We start from the raw sequence: 10040 nt of genomic DNA on the forward strand, positions 1-10040 counted from the left end.
CTTTTATTTTTTATTAATTTTTATAATATTCACAACATAGAATAATTTTTTTTTTACTAAGTTATATTTTTTCTAATGTTATTTAAATTTCATAAAAAACGATAATTGGAGTAATTTATCTTTTTAGCTGGAGGTGATGAGGGCTACCATTACGAAAAACAAACGTAGTTTTCTACTGATGTCCAACGTTTCGACCCACAATGCAGGTCTTCATCAGGGCTGAAATAAAAGATACAAAGTAAGTAAATCTAATGTAACGATATAAAAAGTGACATGCGTTCAAAGCGAATATAAAGATGAGGGTTTAAAAAGACATCCACATAAACAAACTAACTTAAAACATATATTATATTTAATGATCATATGCCTTATCGTTATTTATGAGTAAATACATTATATAAAATATTTTATATCTTTAACTATTTTTACCCTACTCGGCTATTGTTTTAATTTCTGTGACGAATTAATAGTCTTTAGTAGGTACAACAAATCTTATTATTAATTCTGTGGATATTCACTATGTTCGGTTCGATTTTTCTAATTCATTATATTTTACAGTATATAATCTGAAGTAATTTAGACAACTTGCCTTCTTCTCGTAATTATGTTTTAATCATATAAGCACATATATATTTTTTAATTCATTCTTTTTACTTTTTTTGTTTAATTTTCTTTATGTCTTAATTTTTTTATACTATATTAAGAATATAAAATAGTAAATAAATTTGAAAATACTCAAAATAGGAAAGTACATTTGAACAGACAGATAGCTTGAATTATTTAGGTTCTACGGTAACTAGAAAAACGAAATTGATAAGGAAATAAAAGCAAAGTTAAAGACGGGAAATGCTAGTTATTTTTCAATTTTTTAACATTCCATTCAAAAACTTATAAGTTACAATTAAAAACTATTATCCTACCCACTGTTCTTTACGGAAAACTCCCAAATCTTAATAAATATGTCTGAACGAAATCCTCCCATTTACGTTTCGGTCTACCCCTCGGACGTTTACCCGTCGGTTCAGTGCATATTAACATTTTAGGGATCCGTTCTTTAATGAGCCCAACAAACTTACTCGCCCATCGTATACACCGCAATGCTATAACCTGAATTACATTTAGCGGGTGTAGTTTACTCATATTATCACACTAGCCTTCTAAATTCTCTGGTGAACTCATTTATTTCGGTCCGAATATTTTACGTAATAATTTTCAAAAACCTTAAGGGGCTGTTCTTCAGTTATTGTAAGAGCCCACTTTTCGCATCCATGAGGAACAGTGGGGAGTATAATAGTTTTGTAAATTGTAGCTTTTGTGTTTCTGGACAGATTTCTTACTAAGAAATTTAGAAATTGAAAAATAACAAGCATTTTCCGCCGTTAGCCTAGCTTTTATTTCCTCACCAATTTCGTTTTTCTAGTTTACATAGAACCTAAATTCTTAAATCTGTTCAAATGTATTTACTATTCTATGTTCATGATATAGTATACAAAAATTAGAATATAAAAGAATAACTAAACAAAAAGGGTAAAAATAAAAAATTAAAAAATACAAATGTACTTATATAAATATAATGTAATTATATTTTTATAATTACGAGAAGAAGAAATAACTTCAGATACATATACTGTAAAATATAATTATTTAAAAAAATCGAAGGTAATGTATAGTCAGAGAATTAATAATATTCTATTTATATAAATAAATTAATAAAATTAATAAATCGTATTATTAATTCTCTAGCTATAGATTATCTTTAGTTCGATTTTTTAAAAATCATTATATCTTACATAATTATAATTAAATAATACAATAATAACAAAGTCTTAGCGAGCCCGAAGGTACAGGTTGAATGGAATTTTAATTCATTAAGTTTTTTTTTTTTTTTTTTTTTTTCTGTCAAAAGTAATTATTACTATTTATTGGTCAGTTCTATTCCTGTTTATTGTTTTCCCCCAACATTTTGCTTTAGTTTGTATTTTAAGGATTTTCATGACTAATTAAAGAAATAAATTTATCTAGTTGATGAATTGTCTCCGATATTTTCATTGCAACATCCCTGCATTATGACAGTTCATAATGCTGCCATGATAAGACTCAGTCGAAAGCCGAACGCCATCTACAGGCCCCAAGACAGCCACTGATAAGAGACTCTTGATAAGAAGGGGCGGTGGCCCGGATGTGACGTCAGACAGGTGTGGGGACTGGTTCTCCTTGCATGGACATCTGTCGGTCCTGGGGCAAGCTTCCGGGGCCCTACGGCCCCCAGACCCCGGGTCCAACCCCTCCGGGGGACCCTCTTGTGGAAACGGACCCTTGGAAGGAGGAAAATCGAGCAGGGAAAGCCCAAGGTCAAGCGCCTGTTCTTTATGAATGAATGTGACTCCATCAATGAACGGCCCAAGGCCTGGCGCTGGGTCCCCTAGAGGTATAACATGTAGTTATAAACCCTTCCGATTTATCGCTTCATTACGCAATTTAATTTCTCGTCAAGGTTTTCCTTTTTTTTCTTTATATGTTTTTATCTCAACTTTCCTATGGTGTTATTATCCTTCATCTCAACACTGCAATTAACTGTAATGGTTTAACGCTGTGGTTCGTTTCAGTTCTAGGCAAAGTTATATAGAAAAACTATTCCTAAATTATATAATTGTAGTATTTATATCAATTCGATTTTAAAAAATATTTGTAATCAGAAGAATTGTATACAGTGTAATCTAGGTAATCCGAAATGGCGGAAAAAAATATATATTTTTTTACAAAACTCAATAGGTAATAATATTTTATTATATTGTTTAAGTTTACATGTGTAAAGGACATTTCTCTATTTGAAGGCAATTCATTACAACCGTGAAAAGTTATACATATTATCGGTATCGAAAAATCTAATTCCTATGAAAGTGTTCATAATATACTTCGTTGGAATTAGAAATACTTGTTATTATTGATTACTTATTGATTTTGTAAAAATTAATAGTAGAAAAATGTATAATACAAATTTTCTTGGTGAGCTATTTTTTTATTTTATTTTTTTATCAAGTTTTAAATAAATCCATACAAAGAATATTTTTTATTTTAAATCATGCTTTTTCCAATTACAAATGAACAATTTACTTAGAAATAATTAAAAAATTAGAAATTGCTTAGCATTACTGGGTATGCTAAGTAATGATGGGAATGTAAAAAAAAATTTAATTTTTTCGAACTGTAAAATTTTCTATAAAATATGTAAAAATATATTAAAAAAAAAAAAATACATTCATATTGGTGAATTTTTTTACTCCATTTTTCCTTATACTTTCTGTAATCCGAACAGTCCTCTGAAGTATTACAAAGATTACACTGTATTTCATTTCTATAATATTATAGTTAGGAATAATAATTAGACAATTAATTTAGGCTTGTATAAATAGAAAGGGTCTTGTTTTCTCAATAAATAATAATTATATAAGCACCAAGTGTTTAGAACATTAGATATTTATTTATAACATTCATTATATATAAAAATTATTTTGGTGAATGTATATTTATTTAATAATTATAGTCAACATTATTTCACTATAATTTTTATTTACAATCAAGATGACAGACGTTTCGGTTATCACGCCCTCATCAGAGACAATCTTATTTTCTTGTGTATTTATTAAAATTTAAATATAAAACTATCTAGTTTAGTCTATTTTAGAATGTGGTGAAATGCAGAGAGGGTTCCCTTATTGATAGTTCGCCAAAAAAAATTTCCCTGTTATGAATTTTAAGATCATGATAATAGTTTTTATGATAAAATAATTAGTTGTAGACATCTCCATGTTTGGACTATTGATTTAATGTATTTAAATTTTGATAAATATTCTAGACTATAAGATTGTTCCTGATGATGGCGTGATAGCCGAAACGTCAGTCATCATGATCGTAAATAAAAACTACTGTGAAGCCTATAATTGTTAAATATGATATTTTTTAAATTATGTTTATTTTCTGTTTATTAAAAAATAGAAATCTGCAATTAAGGAATTAATAAATAATTAAAAGTTATCAAAAACCCGTTTTAATTTATTATACTCAATGATGTCGCAACTGTACAGCAAAATTGATGTTATTTTCTTGTATTTTGGAGGTAGATTATGAGTTGAAGAATGAAATTCAATGCATTGAATAAATTATAATGCATTTTACTGTATGTACTTTCATATTTTTGAGAATGTTCTGATTTGAAATAAATCAAGAGGCCTCAATTAATTATTAGTCATTAATTTTTTATTCTTGGCAAATGCATCAAGTGGGGCGAGATTATGTCACCGTTTTTCTGTTTTATACTTGAAATCAATTCAGCTATGACACATTCTAACACCTTTTACTTTTAAACAAGAACACTCCCAGTTTGTTAATTTTGTCTCTTTTTTTTTCAAAATATATTTTTTTTTTAGAGTTTTTATCAACGTAGCAATTACTGGTTAAAAAACAATTTTAAAACTTCAGAAATTCGGAACTCAAATTACCCATTTTCAAATCCGATCCCTATGCTCCAACATCAAATATTCTCAGCAATTTTTAAAAATAATATATAAATCACCAAATATATTAATAAATATTTTTAAAACTATAAAATATATTAATTACATAACATATAATAACTTTTTAAAAAAATATTATATATAATCTTTTTAATTGCTTGATACTGGTATTTATTGTTTACATAAATCAATTGGTATATAAGCCTTCATCAACAATCCAACGTTTCATAATTTTAAATTAATCTTGCTTAAAATCTCAGCATAGTGTTGGTTCAAATTTCTCGTATCTTTCTGGAAATTTACTGTATAATTGTAAATGTTCAAAAGAAAAATACTTTAGTCTATTTATTTATCATAGAATATAAATTATACAGTAAATTTTAAAACAGATACAAAAAATTTGAACCAACACTATGAAGAGATTTTAAGCAAAATCAATTTATGAAAAATATGGGTAAATTTTATCTTACTATTTGTAATTAATTTCAATATGAATTTTAATAATAAAAAAAATAAAAATTTAGACCAAAATACAATTTAAAATAAATTAAATATAATCCTGACCTTATTGTATGGAAGGTTAAAAATATTTTGTTAATCAGATAGTTGATAGTGTTAGGTTCATCTAAATTTAAAGTTTGAAATAATAAATGGAATAGCAACAAAAGAGGTAACTAGACATATGCTTAGGTAAGCTTATTAATAATTAATATGATTCCCTATTTATTTATTGTTTCATAGTGTGATTTGACTTGTAATTAATGACCTGGGCATTATACCCTGCAAAACGTTTTTGGATTGTTGGATGTGAGGGGTATATTTATATTTAAGATATGTTAAAGTATAATTAATGATGTGTTAAAATTGTTACAAATCAATTTATAATAAAAGCTGATAATTGTTAGGTTGTCCTTGAGGACGGCCGAATTGGCCGAAACGTTGGACTGTTGATGATATGGTGGGGAGTGTTGAGACTTGGCATGCATACCAATTGATTTATTTAAACAATTTATTATTATATCAAAAAGTAATTTTATCAAATATTAAAATATTATTATCCTCATAAAAACATAATGACATATTGAAATCCACATGGCTGAAATCATGGTAAAACTTTTTATAAATATAATTAAAAGAAAGCCAATAAAAAATTTAATATTTACAATTCTAGTAGTATATTACTGTTTTAATTGTCAATATAATCCCCTTTATCAAATCATATATTAAATTTATAAATAAAACATGAATGAAACTTTAGAAATTTTTTTTTTCATAAATTATTACATTGAAATATATATGACCTTTAGCTAGATAGTATATGTTATTTTTCTTTAATTTGAATTTTTTAAAAATAAATTTGTTTTTAATAAATGGAATTTGGTCCGGGTGGGGTCAGATTAAACTCAAACAGTAATATTTTGTACTATATTTATTTGAGTCAACGTTTCGCCCTGCAACGTGGGGTCCCCACTCTGACGTTGACTTCCGTCAAGATAGCCCTGATGAAGCCCTGCAACGTGGGGCGAAACGTTGGCTCAAATAAATATAGTACAAAATATTACTGTTTGAGTTTAATTTGACAAATTCCATTTATAGATCCACACGATTAATCAACAATCTTTCACTACACCTGTTTTTATTCAGTCAAAAACTTTATTGTTGCTTCTTTTTGTATCATTAATTATTTTTTGTAGAAATCTTAAAAATAAATCTACCTCCTACAACTCCTACTACCTACAAAGGTTACAGGCTGTACACAATATAAAAATAACTTAAATTAAATAGTTTAATTACATAGCAACGAAAAAAAAGTTCAGCGTTGAAACTCCACCGATAATACATGAGGTATTAAGCGAATAAAAATATATTAGTCTCCTGCGCATAAAATTTATTCTTCATTTTACACTTTCAACATTTTACAACAAAGTGATAGAATTGTGAATTGTTAAAAAAAATGTTTGTCTTGTTGGTGCTATTAGAGAAATTTTATAACACTTGTTTATTTATACTAAAACCAATAACAACTTACCAGAGGTCACTTATTTCCTGAAATCCTGATGGAATTCTCTCCCCACCATAGCTCACCTCATTTTACGTTTGCGTATTAGCCTCTTGTTTCGTAAGTTAAGTGAAGTCCTGTAGTCCAGAAGATGAGAAAGTTGATAATACCGTCTTGTCAGTTCATGTCTAGAAAGGAAGGCTTCGAAGAACACCCTGTAGTATGCCATCAACTAAAAAACAAAATTAATTCCTTATATTTTTTCGTCAATGGGGATTTTTGCCTTAATGAAGAACGATTTGATGTTATATCTGATATTTAAAAAAAAAAATTATATATAATTTTTTAATCTTATATCAAATGAATATTCAAAATCAAACTAAGATTATCAGTGTATTGTGTATGCATAATTGAAGAAAAATCTTCAAATGTGAAAAACATTTTTTTTTTATGTATTATTAGAAATTTTCTTGAATGTTAATTTTTGTTAGTATATATATTATATTGTGGGGATGGGTAGCTAGCTGGTTAGGCACTCCAAGGACTCTTGTTCGAATCCGACTATGGCAGATAATTATTTTCTGTTTCACTGTCACCGTGAGTCAGCCCTGTGGGTTCGGGAGCCCTCAGGTGTCCCTTCAGTCTCATAAAGTGGGTTATTAATATTAATTGAGAAAAAACCTTGCGGTCGATTCTGACCTCCTCCTTGCAAAACCGTTGGTTTTGTAACAGTACTTTCTAACAAATTACACCCCTATGCCCCTGACCCTTCATTGGTTGTCACGGTACGGATTTCATTTTTACCTAGTACTATAGTTCATTTAATTTAATTCTAGAAACCTTGGCAGTTCTAAAAGCTCGATAGTAAATGAAAGGCTGACTAGAATGATTCCGCAAACTGTGTCTTTGTCTTGCTAAGGAATAGTTTTGTCTAAGCAATACTTTTTATGGTTATAAATATCTTCTTTTAAGTGAATATGCTTGAAATGAAAACACGTGGAAATCCACCTCCTTCTCACACGTGTTCATAAAACGAAATGTGGCAAGACAAAGCGCTCTTAGGCTGACTCACTTTCCAATTTGGCTATGCCACCGATAGACCGCTTTATCTCCATCCGAGCATAGTGGAGGCGTACTATTTGGCTCCAACTCTGATACCTTTTCTGACTAAATTTGGAACGGTACAATACAAGTTGTGCTACTGAATCTATAGACACCTTTTTATGCCAGCAAAGTAAGTCTGTTTCGTGCTATCTACTGGTATTGTGATATAATTAGTTCGTAAACTAAAAATAGGATAAACTCTAAGAAAAACTAGTTTATTCTCATACTAAATGGGAACCCGCTGAACATTTTTTTAATTTAGAAGTGTTTAACCCCCGGAGGTAATCGCCTTGGGGTTAATCCAAGTTTTATAAATATTAGCAATAAATAAATTAATACCTCAATACCTAAATAGAATAAATACCTGTCATGAGGCAGGTATTAACTGGAGGAGTGCCTATTGATCTCCTGCAAGAAGAGTATTATCGATACAAGATAAAGAGGGAAGGTCTGGCGGATTTGGCGGAGAATATCCAAGCGCGTATTGGTGAAAGCCCTAACAGATGGAAAAGGATCCTTCAAGAAGAAATCTTGCAAGAATGGAACCGACGGTTGGTGGATTGCTCAAAAAGGGTTGCCCTAAGGAAGTACTTTCCTACCGTTGGTTCACACCTAGAATCAACGTGGGTCCTCCCCGACTACAGGATCTCACAGTTCCTCACGGGGCATGGGGGTTTCCGAGCTAAGCTCGCCGCACAAGGCATACTCATCATCTATGCCCAATTTGTCAGGTTCCTGAGACCGCCGAGCACGTCGTACTTGCCTGTACCGCCTATTAAGCACTGAGAGCCAAAATGATGAGGGAAACAGGACTCTATGTTCTGACTGAGAGCGATCTTCCTGAGCTGATGAAGAAAGAAAACTACCCGCACTACAAGACCTTTGTGTACGAGTGGAAGGAAGCTGGGCGCTCTACTCACTTCTCCCTGGGTAGGAGTGTGCACAGCTATGTAATGTTTGTCATATGCAGCAATGAGTTGTACCCACTGCTGCGAACACCCGTATTGTCTAATAGGCAGGGTAGGGTGATAAATAAATAAATAAAATGGCGATAAATAAATGTATTCCAATGTTTCTGGCTTATAATATTTTCTCCTCTGTAGTAAACCCTACTGAGGAGGCATATATTTTAAATAATTTATGTATACACCATGCAAAAAGCATATTATATACATATAGTGTCAGTACAAAATTATTACAATGTTGTTACAATATTATATTCAATGCAATAGAGAGAAAATAACAGAAAGCAAGGAGAGTTAAGAGCTGTTAGAAAATAGAATAGTAAAAATAAATAAAATACAACTGAAAAGAATGAAAACAAAAAATAAATGACATAATATGTGGAATGAAATAATTTGTATGATAATAATTTTTAAAAAAGACATATTTTTTTTTATTTGTTTGTCGTTCCACACACTAACATTTCAGGACTATGTTTCAACTCTTGCAAGTTGTTTCTTGTAATTGTTATAGAATATTTGTTCGGATAGAGGACATGAGTCCTCTTGCACTAGAGATGACTTAACAAACTTTATCTTTTGTTGTCATATATGCAACAGTCGTATAATAAGTGTTTAAAAGTTTGTGGAATATATATATGGGTCTTGAGGATCTGTCAATAATACAACTATATTTATGCGATGTTTCGTAACTTATTTTTTGCATAGTAAATGAAAAAACTGTTTTTTATAACCAATCATTTCTTTAACTAAATATTTTAAAACTACATGTACATTCATTAATTACAATAAAAACATTACTTACAATTGTCTATTACAGTTTGTTCTTCGTTCTTGTGATCTAACTAACTCGAGGTTGTACCAGAACTGAAAAGGGGTAAATGAAGGTAGGGTGTGATTTGGTTTTTCCAACCCGTGGCTGTTCTTTCTGGCAGTTAGTCCGTCTGTTATTTCTAATTTGTATCTTATCTATTTATATTTAGTGTTGTTAATTATGTCTATTTATATTTAGTGTTGTTAATTATGTATTTATCAGGTTAGAGTAACATGAATTTAAATTCTGTACATTCAATTTTATGTTGATAGCCCGATTGTTATATTTATCATTTCTCTTTACATTTGCTTAAAGTTGGTTTTTCCCCGATGTATGATAAATTTGAATTTGTGTCCTGTATTTCTAAAAAGCGTGGTGAGAGCAGTTTAGTCAGGTTTGTGTGGAGTTATTTGTTATAGAGGTACAACTATATTTGTATGGATATACACTTCTTTTGAGATACTGTTATTAAATACAAAATAGGATTTCCTGCAGTTCCCTGTGATGAGAAAAAGTATAGTTGTATTATTGATGGACCCTCAAGACCCACAAATACATACATATATAGAACTGGTTTTGCAGATTAATGCGATATTAGTTTCACCGAACTTTTGAGGCCAAGAGCTGCTTTTCCTGAACGTAGAAAG

The 10040-nt window shown here is 29.9% G+C and overlaps 2 long non-coding RNA genes across 3 annotated transcripts in view; one reads left to right on the forward strand and one right to left on the reverse strand.

Annotated features, from left to right (window-relative positions):
- The window catches only part of LOC106682189 (uncharacterized), a 704551-nt gene extending 704319 nt beyond the window's left edge, over positions 1-232 (forward strand). For both annotated transcript variants that reach the window (XR_010843124.1, XR_001343380.3), the window contains one exon: positions 128-232. This is a non-coding gene — a long non-coding RNA (uncharacterized lncRNA). The remainder of the gene's footprint in view (positions 1-127) is intronic.
- Positions 136-9437, reverse strand: LOC106682190 (uncharacterized). The gene is made up of 3 exons (XR_001343381.2): positions 9385-9437; positions 6544-6745; positions 136-219 (listed from the first exon to the last, which is right to left on the reverse strand). It is a non-coding gene; the product is annotated as an uncharacterized lncRNA (long non-coding RNA).
- Between the last annotated feature and the right edge of the window lie 603 nt (positions 9438-10040).

The sequence above is a fragment of the Halyomorpha halys genome, unplaced genomic scaffold, assembly GCF_000696795.3.
Source record: "Halyomorpha halys isolate HHAL.00 unplaced genomic scaffold, Hhal_1.1 Scaffold394.1, whole genome shotgun sequence".
Lineage (NCBI taxonomy): Eukaryota > Metazoa > Arthropoda > Insecta > Hemiptera > Pentatomidae > Halyomorpha > Halyomorpha halys.